The following is a 15,505-nucleotide window of genomic DNA, read 5'->3' as shown; positions in this document are numbered from 1 at the left end:
GTTGTAAAGGTGTGGCCAACCACATAATTCAACTCAGCAAAAAAAGAAATGTCCTCTCACTGTCAACTGCGTTTATTTTCAGCAAACTTAACATGTGTAGTAAATATTTATATGAACATGACAAGATTCAACAACTGAGACATAATCTGAACAAGTTCCACAGACATGTGACTAACATACATTTAATAATGTGTCCCTGAACAAAGGGGGGGGGGGTGAAAATCAAAAGTAACAGTCAGTATCTGGTGTGGCCACCAGCTGCATTAAGTACTGCCCATAGCTGACGTTGTTGCCGATTGATGTCTGGTGAGGACCTGCCTTACAACAGGCCTACAAGCCCTCAGTCCAACCTCTTTCAGCCTATTGCGGACAGTCTGAGCACTGATAGAGGAGTTGTGCATTCCTGGTGTAACTCGGGCAGTTGTTGTTGCCATCCTGTACCTGTCCCGCAGGTGTGATGTTCGGATGTACCGATCCTGTGCAGGTGTTGTTACACGTGGTCTGCCACTGCGAGGACGATCAGCTGTCTGTCCTGTCTCCCTGTAGTGCTGTCTTAGGCGTCTCACAGTACGGACATTGCAATTTATTGACATCAGTTAGGTATCATATATTTCACCTGGATTCACCTGGTCAGTCTATGTCATGGAAAGAAATGGAATGTTTTGCATACTCAGTGTATATCATTTGAAAAACACTTTAAAAAAAACACTTAAAAACACTCAGTGTAATTGCCTTGAAAAACACTTAAAAGCTTATGTAGAGATTAAGTTGAACGATTTTTGTTTACTGCATTGTTGTTTAAGGGCTTGTAAGTAAGCATTTCATTGGAATTTCTACACCTGTTGTATTCGGCGCATGTGACAAATACGATTTCATTTGATTTAATTTTGATTTGATATTACTTATATCAAATACCCTCAGAAGTCTACTGTGGTAGAGTGAGCACTTATGGCCTTCTCTTCACCTCCAGTGCCATTCGAAAGCAAACGGAAGGGTCCTTTTAAATTGACCTTCCTTAAGAGGAGGTTAAGAGTTTGAGCTTGGTTTCAATGATTTAGCAATGGCTAAAAAGCATGACCTGGTGAAAATAAGTATGTATGTCTTTATGGGTGGCCACCAACCAGTAAGAGAGAGAGCAAAATATTGTCTCAGCCCCACAGTCAGTGGACTGCCATATTATCTCTGTCTCGATCCCACACATGGGGCAGATGGATTTTACAGGGGGGGGGGGGGTACATATACAGGGTACATATACAGTACCCCCCCCCATATAGATATACAGTACCAGTCAAAAGTTTGGACACTCCTACTCATTCAAGGGTTTTTCTTATTTTTTTTAACTATTTTCTACATTTTAGAATAATAGTGAAGACATCAAAACTATGAAATAAGACATATGGTATCATGTAGTAAGCAAAAAAGTGTTAAACAAATGACAGCTTTGCACACTCTTGGCATTATCTCAACCTTCATGAGGTAGTCACCTGGAATGCATTTCAATTAACACCTAATATACTGGTGTGTGAGGAAATTCATGGCCTATCTACATGAAATTCTTTATACAGTAATACAAATTGGGAAAAAGGAAAATTACCTTGCCAAATATTGGCCTTCTATAAAAAAAAAAATCACCACCCATTCCACTATTCATCCCTATCTAATCCTACTCCAGACCAACAGTCTGAGAGGACAGAACAATACCACTCAACACCCCCTGCAACTTTTCTGCCGTAGGCTAAATCCTCGCCATCCCAAGTACTTCTCTACCGCTGCCACCACAACCTCTATTTTCAGTAAATTCTGATCCATTTCTGCAGTACAATTGACAAACATGTCTATAAATGCTAAAAGGCCCACCTTACTGAAGCACATCAGTGGAATAAGTGGAGGACCATCCTCCTCAGTGAAGTTCATAAAAACGAAATATATTCACGTCACCGAAGAATTGATTAAAACACACTGTTTTGCAATCAAGGTCTACAGTAGCCTCAACAGCACTATGTAGGGTAGCACCATGGTGTAGCCAGAGGACAGCTAGCTTCCGTCCTCCTCTGGGTACATTGACTTCAATACAAAACTTAGGAGGCTCATGGTTCTCGCCCCCTTCTATAGACTTACACAGTAATTATGATAACTTTTGGAGGACGTCCTTCAACTCATCAGAACTCTTGCAGCATGAACTTGTCCACCCAATCAAAGAATCAGAGAAAGCATAAGCTACAGCTAGATAGCACTGCAGTGCATAAAATGTGGCGAGTAGTTGACTCAAAGAGAGAGAAAAACAATAGTTTAACAGTTTTGATCAAAATGAAGGAGAAGCAAGAGAGCGATCGATTTTTTTCAGTTTCAGTTTTACTTACTTAGCTAGCAAATGCCGCTAGCTAGTTTAGCCTACTCAAACACCCTGCTCAAACAGAGGGATGCTATGTTATCTAGCTGGCTATGACTATTCAACACAACACTTTGAAATCTTCCAAGCCAAGGTAGTGTAAGCTTTTGGTTTCACTAATATATTGCCACCAGGGCCCACCGATGTAACTGCTAAACTGGTTACTGACTATAGTTTAGTTTAAGTTTAGTTTAGTTTATTTTTACAGGGACAGTGCACATTAATCAATGTTTCAGTAAAAGTGCCGGTTTTAGCCAGCCAGCTAATTTTCAACCGCAGTCCCTGGGCAGGTTATTAAAAACAATTACAATATAGACAATAGCACCATAGACATAGCAACATAGCAACATAGGACAAGCAAGACATAGCATACAGACAGAGCAACATAGAACAAAAAGCAGCAAGACAAAATTCATAAAAGCAACAAAGTGTTTCCACACCTCACAAGCTACAGACAACAGACAACATGGAAAGCGGCAACACACAGCTAGGGACCATGTTCACAAATCTGATTGACCTTTAGCCATGTCTTCAAGTATTTTGTGAAAGTGTGATATGTGGTGCAGTTATGTGTGTCTGATGGCAGTGTATTCCAGACATGGGAAGCTCTCACAGAGAATGCAGATTTACTAAAGGTGCTTTTCCTTAGGGGAACTATACAGTCACCTCTCATGGCAGACCTTGTGGATCTGCTGCCATATGTCTGGGTTTTCTGTTTAACAAAAATATTGAGTGGAGGGGGAGCCAGGCCATTAAGGATCTTGAATACAAGACATGCGTCGGTGTATTTCACAAGATTTTCCCAATTCAAGAGCTCATGTTTTCTAAGGATGTGACAATGATGATGGCTATTGGGCTTCCTATCAAGCACTTTGAGAGCCTGTTTGTAGACAGACTGAATAGGTTTTAATGTTGTACAGCAAGCTTGGGCCCAACTCGTCAAGCAGTATGTTAGCAGAAGGAAGCTTAGCGAGGGGAATAAAATGAGCCGCCTTAGAGAACCTATCGACAACCGTTAGAATAACAGTCTTCCCCGCTGACGAAGGCAGTCCGGTAATAAAGTCTAAGGCGATGTGAGACCACGGTCGAGAGGGAATGGAAAGCGGTCTGAGACGGCCGGCAGGAGGGGAGTTACCGGACTTAGTCTGCGCGCAGTCCGAACAAGCAGCCACAAAACGACGCGTGTCACGCTCCTGAGTGGGCCACCAAAAACGCTGGCGAATGGAAGCAAGCGTACCCCGAACGCCAGGGTGGCCGGCTAACTTGGCAGAGTGAGCCCACTGAAGAACGGCCAGACGAGTAGGAACGGGAACGAAAAGAAGGTTCCTAGGACAAGCGCGCGGCGACGGAGTGTGAGTGAGTGCTTGCTTTACCTGCCTCTCAATTCCCCAGACAGTCAACCCGACAACACGCCCCTCAGGGAGAATCCCCTCGGGGTCGGTGGAGGCTACTGAAGAACTGAAGAGACGGGATAAAGCATCAGGCTTGGTGTTCTTAGAGCCCGGACGATAAGAAATTACGAACTCGAAACGGGCGAAAAACAGAGCCTGACGCGCATTAAGTCGTTTGGCAGAACGGATGTACTCAAGGTTCCTATGGTCAGTCCAAACGACAAAAGGAACGGTCGCCCCCTCCAACCACTGTCGCCATTCGCCTAGGGCTAAGCGGATGGCGAGCAGTTCGCGGTTTCCCACATCACAGTTACGTTCCGACGGCGACAGGCGATGAGAAAAATACGCGCAAGGGTGGACCTTGTCGTCAGAACGGGAGCGCTGGGAAAGAATGGCTCCCACGCCCACCTCTGACGCGTCAACCTCGACAATGAACTGTCTAGAGACGTCAGGTGTAACAAGGATAGGTGCGGATGTTAAACGCTTCTTGAGTAGATCAAAAGCTCCCTGGGCAGAAACGGACCACTTAAAGCACGTCTTGACAGAAGTAAGGGCTGTGAGAGGAGCTGCCACCTGACCGAAATTACGGATGAATCGACGATAGAAATTTGCGAAGCCGAGAAAGCGCTGCAGCTCGACGCGTGACTTAGGGGCGGGCCAATCGATGACAGCTTGGACCTTAGCGGGATCCATCTTAATGCCTTCAGCGGAAATAACAGAACCGAGAAATATGACGGAGGAGGCATGAAAAGAGCACTTCTCAGCCTTCACATAAAGACAATTCTCTAAAAGGCGCTGGAGGACACGTCGAACGTGCTGAACATGAATCTGGAGTGAAGGTGAAAAAATCAGGATACCGTCAAGGTAAACGAAAACAAAGATGTTCAGCATGTCTCTCAGTACATCTTTCACTAATGCCTGAAAGACAGCTGGAGCGTTAGCGAGGCCGAACGGCAGAACCCGGTATTCAAAGTGCCCTAACGGAGTGTTAAATGCCGTTTTCCACTCGTCCCCCTCCCTGATGCGCACGAGATGGTAAGCGTTACGAAGGTCCAACTTAGTGGTCCTTCTGTAGCTCAGTTGGTAGAGCATGGCGCTTGTAACGCCAGGGTAGTGGGTTCGATCCCCGGGACCACCCATACGTAGAATGTATGCACACATGACTGTAAGTCGCTTTGGATAAAAGCGTCTGCTAAATGGCATATATTATTATTATTATTATTATTTAGTGAAAAACCTGGCTCCCTGCAGGATTTCGAAGGCTGAAGACATAAGGGGAAGCGAATAACGATTCTTAACCGTTATGTCATTCAGCCCTCGATAATCTATGCAGGGGCGCAGTGTCCCGTCCTTTTTCTTAACAAAAACAAACCCCGCTCCGCGGGACAGGAGGAGGGAACTATGGTACCGGCGTCGAGAGCTACAGACAAATAATCTTCGAGAGCCTTACGTTCGGGAGCCGACAGAGAGTATAGCCTACCCCGGGGGGGAGTGGTTCCCGGAAGGAGATCAATACTACAATCACACGACCCCCTGGACCGACTGAACACCGTGCGCAGATCGTGATATTCCTCCGGCACCCCCGTCAAATCACCAGGCTCCTCCTGTGAAGAAGAGACAGAGGAAACAGGAGGGATAGCAGACATTAAACACTTCACATGACAAGAGACGTTCCAGGAGAGGATAGAATTACTAGACTAATTAATAGAAGGATTGTGACACACTAGCCAGGGATGGCCCAAAACAACAGGTGTAAAAGGTGAACGAAAAATTTAAAAATAAATGGTTTCACTATGATTACCAGAGACAGTGAGGGTTAAAGGTAGCGTTTCACGCTGAATCCAGGGGAGAGGACTACCATCCAAGGCGAACAAGGCCGTGGGCTCCCCTAACCGTCTGAGAGGAATGTCATGTTCCAGAGCCCAGGCTTCGTCCATAAAACAGCCCTCCGCCCCAGAGTCTATCAAGGCACTGCAGGAAGCTGCCGAACCGGTCCAGCATAGATGGACCGACAAGGTAGTACAGGATCTTGAAGGAGAGACCTGAGTAGTAGCGCTCACCAGTAGCCCTCTGCTTACTGATGAGCTCTGGCTTTTACTGGACATGAAGTGACAAAATGACCAGCCGCAATAGAGACAGAGGCGGTTGGTGATTCTCCGTTCCCTCTCCTTAGTCGAGATGCGAATACCCCCCAGCTGCATAGGCTCAGCACCAGAGCCAGTGGAGGAAGATGGTAGTGATGCGGAGAGGGGGGCAACGGATAACGCGAGCTCCCTTCCACGAGCTCGGTGACGAAGATCAACCCGTCGTTCTATGCGAATAGCGAGTTCAATCAAGGAATCCACGCTGGAAGGAACCTCCCGGGAGAGAATCTCATCCTTTACCTCCGCGCGGAGACCCTCCAGAAAATGAGCGAGTAAAGCCGGCTCGTTCCAGTCACTGGAGGCAGCAAGAGTGTGAAACGCTATAGAGTAATCTGTTATGGATCGATTACCTTGACATAGGGAAGACAGGGCCCTGGAAGCTTCTTCCCCAAAAACAGAACGATCAAAAACCCGTATCATCTCCTCCTTAAAGTTCTGATACTGGTTAGTACACTCAGCCCTCGCCTCCCAGATTGCCGGAAACGAAGTGAAGAGAAAGAACAGGAACAAGACATAACATGACAATACATGACAAATATATTGAAAAGACCATGCCTGAGTGGATGTTTCCCGATGTGACTAATAACCATAAACGTAATGTAGTCATGGGAACCGGAGAGCTGCTACAAGTACATATGTGTGTCATCCCTCTCCACCGGTGCCTTTGATCTGATAACACTGTAACCCACCCTCTAGTTATCCTCCTAATGATCTTGCCAATACACATTAGCTCAATGTCTGTGTACCATGTGGTTTAGGTCATGCAATTAATTGCGTTGGCCTGTACAGTAGGTGGTCGGAAAACACCCAACCAAAGACATGACCTATATAAACACTGTAAACCCTGCTAACCCTGCTATCTTGGCTAAGAAACCACATTATCAGTCCTCAGTGTATGGCATGATTGTGTTCACTGCCATGATTTGTGAACCATGCTTTGCTTCAGATAACACCTCAGCATCATCTAGGCTAGCCTGCCATATTTTGTACACTCGGCTGTTTTGTTATATTACATTTAGAGTGCCAGAGAGCTGTAGAGGCACTAGGGGAGATAAAAGGCAGAGTGCGATACGTTTTGACAGGTAGAGCAGGCCAGGTGCGAGACGAGTCAAAGACCTTTCTCAGCCGCTCAGTGGGATATGATTGGCCTAGTGGCATACACTGTGCGGCAGCCAGCTGCTGAGTCGAGTGAAGTTGCACCTAGACACTGATCTATGGCTATTTTTTAGTTTTTCTCTTGAATGGTTAAGAATAGGATTTGGGCAGGTAAGCCGTTCCTTGATCTGCAACTTCTACCCCGGAGCAACAGGCTTCAGAGGTGGGAGGCAGCCTCCTGTGGTGCTTCTCCCACCTCCTCCTGCTGTGCCCTCGGGTGTATGTCTGCCATTACCTCCCCACCACAATGCTGCTGCTTTGTCTGAGAGCTTCGGACACATACAGCATTAAGCATATATATATCTCTCACTTTCTCTCTCTCTCGCTCTCTCTCGCTCTCTCTCGCTCTCTTGCTTGCTCTCTCGCTTGCTCTCTCGCGCTCTCGCTCTCTCTCATCCTCTCTCTCTCATTTCAATTTAAGGGCTTTATTGGCATAGGAAACGTGTTTACATTGCCAAAGCAAGTGAAATAGATAATAAACAAAAGTGAAATTAACAGTAACAAATTAACAGTAAACATGACACACATACATAAAAGTTCCAGAAGAATAGACATTTCAAGTGTCATGCTATGTCTATATACAGTGTTGTAATGATGTGCAAATACTTAAAGTAATAAAGGGAAAATAAATATACATAAATGTAGGTTGTATTTACAATTCTCTCTCTCTCAGTTCAGTTTCCACCTCATTTGTGGGTAGTGTGCACTTAACTTGTCTTCTCTCGAGAGCCAGGTCCTTCTACGGCGGCTTCTCTCAACAGCAAGGCTATGCTCACTGAGTCTGTATATAGTCCAAGCTTTCCTTCATTTTGGGTCAGTATTACTCTCTGTTTATTCTTTACAATATGTTAAGTAATAATGTTTTTTAGAGCTTTTTAGAGCGAGAATTATGAGAACTTTCGAGTGGTAAGACATGTATAAAAGCAACAGATACTATTAATAAGAAGGGGCTAGATGTGGTATAGGAAGACATCCTCTTCTGGAAACCAGGACAACAGGAGAGGATATTTTTAAAGTACTGGACAGGTTTTGTGACATCAAATGGACTTTGGTGGTCAAGATGTGTTGGTGTCTGTACTGATGGCGCAAAAGCCACGACAGGGAGACATAGGTATTTGGTATTTTATTAGGTTCCCATTAGCTGTTGGAAAATCAGCAGCTATTCTTCCTGGAGACAACACAAAACATGAAACATGACATAATACAGAACATCAATAGACAAGAACAGCTCAAGGACAGAACTAGATATACATTTTTTAAAGGCATATGTAGCCTAAATATCAATGCATACACACAAACTATCTTGGTCAAATAGGGGAGAGACGTTGTGCCGTGAGGTGTTGCTTTATCTGTTTTTTAAAATCAGGTTTTCGGTTTATTTGAGCAACATGAGATGGAAGAATGTTCCATGCAATAAGAGCTCTATATAATGTTGTATGCTTTCTTGAATTTGTTCTGGATTTGGGGACTGTGAAAAGACCCCTAGTGGCATGTCTGGTGGGGTAAGTGTGTGTGTCAGAGCTGTGTGTAAGTTGACTCTGAAAACAATTTGGGATTTCCAACACATGTTTCTTATCAAAAGAATAAGAGACACAGTCAGTCTCTCCTCAACTCTTAGCAAAGAGAGACTTGCATGCATAGTATTTATATCAGCCCTCTGATTACAATGAATAGCAAAACGTTTGCAGCTTAACTAGGTATTTCCTTGCAGCACTGGACCACACGACTGGACAATAATCAAGATCGCCGATACCGATACCGATTATTGGAGGACCAAAAATAGCCGATACCGATTAATCTGACAACTTTTTAAATTTATTAGAAATAATGACAATTACAACAAAACTGAATGAACACTTATTTTAACTTAATATAATACATCAATAAAATCAATTTAGTCTCAATTAAATAATGAAACATGTTCAATTTGGTTTACATAATGCAAAAACAAATTGTTGGAGAAGAAAGTAAAAGTGCAATATGTGCCATGTTAGAAAGCTAACGTTTAAGTTCTTTGCTCAGAACATGAGAACATCTGAAATCTGGTTCCTTTTAACATGAGTCTACAATATTCCCAGGTAAGAAGTTTTAGGTTGTAGTTATTATAGGAATTATAGGACTATTTCTCTCTATACAATTTGTATTTCATTAGCCTTTGACTATTGGATGTTCTTATAGGCACTTCAGTATTGCCAGTGTAACAGTATAGCTTCCATCTCTCTCCTCACCGCTACCTGGGCTCGAACCAGGAACACATTGACAACAGCCACCATCGAAGCAGCATTACCCATGCAGAGCAAGGGGAACAACCACTCCAAGTCTCAGAGCGAGTGACGTTTGAAACGCTATTAGCGCGCACCCCGCTAACTAGCTTAAATGTAAATGTAAATGTAGGCATTTCACATTGGTTACACCAGCCTAATCTGCTGCTGGCGAAACCCACCATAGCCCTGTTTGAATGAATGCTTACAAGTCTGCAGGTGCCTACCATCACTCAGTCAGACTGCTCTATCAAATCATAGACTTAATTATAACATAATAACACACAGAAATACAAGCCTTAGGTCATTAATATGGTCCAATCCGGAAACTATCATTTTGAAAACAAAACGTTTATTATTTCAGTGAAATACAGAACCGTTCCGTATTTTATCTAAGGGATGGCATCCCTAAGTCTAAATATTGCTGTTACATTGCACAACCTTCAATGTTATGTCATAATTACGTAATATTCTGGCAAATTAGTTCGCAATGAGCCAGGCGGCCCAAACTGTTGCATGTACCCTGACTCTGCGTGCAATGAATGCAAGAGAAGTGACACAATTTCACCTGGTTAATATTGCCTGCTAACCATTCTTTTAGCTAAATATGCAGGTTTAAAAATATATACTTCTGTGTATTGATTTTAAGAATGGCATTGATGTTTATGGTTAGGTACATGTTGGAGCAATGACAGTCCTCAACGCATCGATTATATGCAACGCAGGACACGCTAGATGAACTAGTAATATCATCAAACATGTGTAGTTATAACTAGTGATTATGATTGATTGATTGTTTTCTACAAGATAAGTTTAATGCTAGTTAGCAACTTACCTTGGCTTCTTACTGCATCCACGTAACAGGCAGGCTGCTCTTGAGGCAGGTGGTTAGAGCGTTGGATTAGTTAACCGTTAGGTTGCACGATTGAATCCCTGAGCTGACAAGGTAAATATCTGTCGTTCTGCCCCTGAACAAGGCAGCTAACCCACCGTTCCTAGGCCTTCATTGAAAATAAAAATGTGTTCTTAACTGATTTGCCTCGTTAAATAAAGTTGTAAAGAAAATTGGGGGGGCAAAATCGGCGTCCAAAATGACCGATTTCCGATTGTTATGAAAACTTGAAATCAGCCCTAATTAATCATCCATTCCAAATAATCGGTCGACCTCTGATTTGTATTTGATAACGTGTATGTTTTTGCTATTTGTTCTTTGTTGTTGAGCCAAAAGGATTGGAGAAGTGGTTTATTCATACATCTCTATTTTAGATAGATAACTCTTCATGTTGTTATTTGTTTAGTGTGTTCCAATTTTCCCAGAAATGGTCAGATTCTATGGATTCTTCAATTACTTTGATCTGATTTCTAACGTGCTGTTCCTTTGTTTTCTGTGGTGTATTTCTTTATTGTTTTAGTGATTCACCATAGTGAAGGCGTAGGCTCGGGTTTTCTGGGTCTCTATGTTTTTGGTTGTATAGGTTTCTCAATTTCTTTCTTAGGTTTTTGCATTCTTCCTCAAACCATTTGTCATTGTTGTTCATTTTCTTATGTTGTCTGCTTAAGTTAGGTTACTGATTAGGTTTTCTACTGCCAAGTTTACACCTTCATTACTACAGAGAAACATTTTGTCCAGGAAGCTGTCTAAAAGGGTTTGAATTTTTTGTTGCCTCATTGTTTTTTGGGTAGGTTTCTACTCTACTTTGCTTCCATCTATAGTGTTTCTAAATATGATGCAGTTCCTTTGTCTTTGATACCTCATGATTGATTGTTCAAGTAGACTGTGATTTTGCTGTGATCTGATAGGGATGTCAGTGGGCTGTCTGTGAATGTTCTGAGAGACTCTGGGTTGAGGTTAGTGACAAAGTATTCTACAGTACTACTGCCAAGAGATGAGCTATAGGTGTACCTACTATGGGAGTCTCCTTGAAGCGTACCATTGACTTTGTACAGACCTAGCGTGCGACAGAGCTGTTTTGTCATATTTGTGTCTAGGGGGGCATATTTGGGAGGGGATGCTGTCACCTCCAGGTCGGTGTTTGTCCCCTTGTATGCTGAGAGTGTCAGGTTCTTGTCCAGTTCTGGCGTTTAGGTCGCCACAGACTAGTAAATGTCTCTGGTCCTGGAAATGGTTGATCTTCCCCTCTAGGATGGAGAAGCTGTCATCATTAAAGTATGGGTTCTCACTCTCTCTCTCTCCTCCCTCCCTCTGTATCCCTCTCTCTCTTATCTCTTATTCTCTGCATCCTTTAGACTTTCCTTTCTCTATATATTTCAGTCCTTCTACCCTCTCTCTCAATTCTCTCTTTCCCAGGGCATGGAGGGATATCAACATCTCATTCTTGATGACAGCACCACTGTACATTCCACAACTGGAGTGATTTTACATATTTTCAGGGCACAAGACTGGGATTTAAGGAGAGCCATAGAGCGAGGGAGAGAGGGAGAGAGGGAGAGAGGGAGAGATAGAGAGAGAGAGAGAAAGTAAGTAAGTACTGGGTGACATCTCCTGTCTCTCCCTATCTATGTTTCCACGTGGTGGCCTGGGCTAGCTCCCTGCTGACTCACACTCGTTTGTTGATCTAATGTGACTACCATCCACTTCACCCCCCCTTTCTTCTACCCCCACTCCTCCGAAAGACCGCTGGGCCGTTCCACGAAAAGAGCGCATTTGGATATTTTAAGTAGAAATTTAAAACCCTGTTATATTAAATGAAGGGCCCTTTAATATGGACTACATGAATAAAGGCTTGCTAAAGTGTCAAAATTCAGCATTTTGACTTCTAGGAAGATTTGAAGCTACTTTAATCACAACACTTCTCAGTTTCACCCTTGTCATTTTGTTGCTTTGACAATGTAATTTCTGAAGATTAGTATGTATTTAATGTGATTAGTGATGTATTTACATCTGTCCCTCCTTTTAAAGGTCAACTTGTTACTCTCCTTTTAATATGGTGAAACTATTCATTTTGAGAACAAAAAATTCAAAACAAACATTGAACATCTAATAGTCAAATCGTTGCGTAAAAGCAGTTCAGTTGGTTCTTCTTTTTTTGTGTGTCAATTTTCTGTTATTTTGTGGTGGAAAACTGAGCTGGTCGAGCATAGCACATCAACCCTGTTACCCATAGATAAGCTAGAAATGTTTAAACAATTTCATTTGTTTTTTTGTGAAGCTTGCATTCAATTGCCACTCCCTGTTGCACATAACAAGCTTCCATTCCCCCCTGTCTCAAGGGGATTTATGTATGATTTAATTAAGAATAAATAGTCAACCCTGTTACAGTCAATCCTGTTACATAAATGCACAGACATCCACATACACATCAAGAATGTTGCTTGATTGGAAGACAGAGCCCCTTGTGGCTAGCACTTTGGCTAGCACTTTGGCTAACACTCCAGCAAGCATGATGTGACCAGTGTAGTTTGGCCTGGTTTGGTGGTGTAATCTGGGGGAGCAGGGTCATCACCTGTCCCTCTGCCTATGTAGCTGTATCCCGCCGGGGCCTCCCAGACTGAAAGTAATTAGATTTCCGGCAGGATGTGGCTAGTCGCTTTTACCTGGAAGGCAGACTGGGTGGAAGAGGACCAATACCCAGTGCTTAATTTGTAAATCGGGAGGTGCCGGAACAAAAAGTGAGTGGAGGGTACCTGAACGCATGAGTAAAAACATCATTGCGTGCATATCATTGCATTTGCATAGTGGCATAGAGCAGTAGAGTAGAGGCACAGATGGGGATCATTTTTAGTAGCCTAGGGTCTGGGAAAAATGTGGCCTTTTAGAAACGCATTTCATGCAATTCTAGGTGAATTTACACAACTGGAGACTTCGGCAGAATCTTTTTTAAAACCGCACAAATGATCATAATGGCAGACTACTTTGACACTGACAAGATATTGATCCTCTGTGGCTAAATTACAGGCCATTTGATGTATTTTTCTGAAGACTATTTTTTTCATTCTATAACTTAGGAACAATCTTTTTTTTTATCAGTGGTGCTGAAGCTCCTCTGAAACCCTTTGCGCAGCTATGATTCTATAAGGAAATAAATGATGAAGTGCAACGCTGGAGAGATGAGAGTTGCAGGCCCATGTCTATCAGAGAAGAGAGAGATCATAGAACGTCAATCTTATTCTAGTTCTGTGAGAGAAACTGGCGCGCTTCTCACACAGCGACAGCCACGCGTTGGTCTCATACATAGATTCCAATATATTGTGCAAACCATAAGCCCGGATCCTGTTCCGGCAGGATGCGGCTAAAATTAAGCACTGCCAATTCCTGCTGAGAAGTGGAGAACTCCACCCTCGGCCTCACCTATTGGTGGAGGAAAGCAGTAGTTAAAACCTGGAAGGAGTTAGGAGGAGCCACTGGGAGAGCAGGGGTTATTCTGACAGACAGCCAGAGGGAGAAAGGGTGTATGAAGGAGAGCAAGAGGGCAAAGTCACCATTCTGCTATGTTTCATAGTAACCGGTTTGTCGGATGAGAATACCAGGCACTGATTTGAGAATAGCGGGAGCCTGACTGAGTGCAGAGATGTTCTCATTCATATTCAACACTGAATTATCATAAGGCTTCATTCAGCAGACCTCTCAGTCAAAGTCACACTTTGAAGCATCATTGTTTGTTGTTTTCCATGAATGGTCTTAATGGGAGCTACTATCAGACATAACATCCCTTGGTTCATCCAGATTGTGCATGGCAGAACTCAGTCTAGAATAGCAACATTCTAACTTCCTCCCCTCAGCTTCCTTATTCACCAGGCACAATGTGATATGTCTCTGACCCCCTCATGTCTGTTTTAAGTCCCTCGGTAAGTGGGGAACATCTGAAGGGGAATCTTCTGTACACACATTGACACTTTGTCTCCAAGACTCTGGTTCAGTGCAATTGTCCAAATTGCTTTTACTTCCCCAAATTAATGGGGGAAGAGAGACTGAGACTGAGTGACACATGAGGGTTGGCATGACTGAGGGTCGTTTGGGAGGTAACATCTTGGTTCTTCAACATTACTATCCTGGGACCAATTTTTTTTTTGCCATGTCCAATGTTAACCACCTGCTTATTAAAAATGTATGCTATCTGCACTTTCAATTTTAGAATGAAGTAGTGCTATGAAACATTAGGTAGGCTAGTCCTCCAGTAACAAACTCCGATAAATTAGTTTCTTAGAGTGTGCTGAAGAAGATTGTGCAAGGACAGAAAGGTGTGTTCCCAAACTCACTCTCACATCCAAAAGTACACACCGACGCACAACTACACACAAATGCACACACACTTGCATACGCACAAGTACACACAAGTGATTCCAACATTTTAATTGGTAAAGTACACAAGTACACACACACCCTAACGGCTTATGTTTCCAAAGGTCGACCCTGGTCTACATCTACGTCAAGAAGAAAACATCTTCTTTTGGGTCATAGAGAAATGCCATCTCAGCATACACTCCCGCTGCTGTACTCTGTCCATCAAATCAAATCAAATGTATTTATATAGCCCTTCGTACATCAGCTGATATCTCAAAGTGCTGTACAGAAACCCAGCCTAAAACCCCAAACAGCAAGCAATGCAGGTGTAGAAGCATGAACACCTTCACCTGAGATGGGCCTTGCTTTGCTCCCCAGGAGTGTAAACAGTTCCTTCTGTCCCTCACACATGTCAGCAGAAAAACCTGTGAGTGTGTGTGTGTGTGTGTACAGGGTGACGAGTCACCGAGTGCCTGCCTGGGGCATGTGTGTGTGTGTGTGTGTGTGTGTGTGTGTGTGTGTGTGTGTGTGTGTGTGTGTGTGTGTGTGTGTGTGTGTGTGTGTGTGTGTGTGTGTGTGTGTGTGTGTGTGTGTGTGTGTGTGTGTGTGTGTGTGTGTGTGTGTGTGTGTGTGTGTGTGTGTGCGTGCCTGTGTGTGTGTGATGAAGAAAAGTAAAGTCTATGTGACAAGTGCCTTCAGAAAGTATTCACACCCCTTGATTTTTGTTGTGTTACAGCCTGAATTTAAAATGGATTACATTTAGATGTTGTGTCAATGGCCTACACACAATACCCCATAATGTGGAACTATGTTTTTAGAATTTTCTTTACTAATTGTTTTATTTTTTTTATGAAAAGCTGAAATGTCTAATACGTATTCAACCCCTTGTAATGGCAGGCCTAAAAAAGGCAAGGAGTAGACGT

General features: G+C 43.3%; 1 long non-coding RNA gene across 3 annotated transcripts in view; it reads left to right on the top strand.

The window, feature by feature from the left end:
- LOC124036012 overlaps positions 1-14,836 on the top strand; it is a 29,294-nt gene extending 14,458 nt beyond the window's left edge. For all 3 annotated transcript variants that reach the window (XR_006838835.1, XR_006838837.1, XR_006838836.1), the window contains one exon: positions 11,588-14,836. This is a non-coding gene — a long non-coding RNA (uncharacterized LOC124036012). The remainder of the gene's footprint in view (positions 1-11,587) is intronic.
- Positions 14,837-15,505: the final 669 nt, after the last annotated feature.

This window comes from Oncorhynchus gorbuscha, linkage group LG05 (genome assembly GCF_021184085.1).
Source record: "Oncorhynchus gorbuscha isolate QuinsamMale2020 ecotype Even-year linkage group LG05, OgorEven_v1.0, whole genome shotgun sequence".
Taxonomy (NCBI): Eukaryota; Metazoa; Chordata; class Actinopteri; order Salmoniformes; family Salmonidae; genus Oncorhynchus; species Oncorhynchus gorbuscha.
Note: the sequence above shows the minus strand (reverse complement) of the source record. Positions and strands in the feature narration are given on the sequence as shown.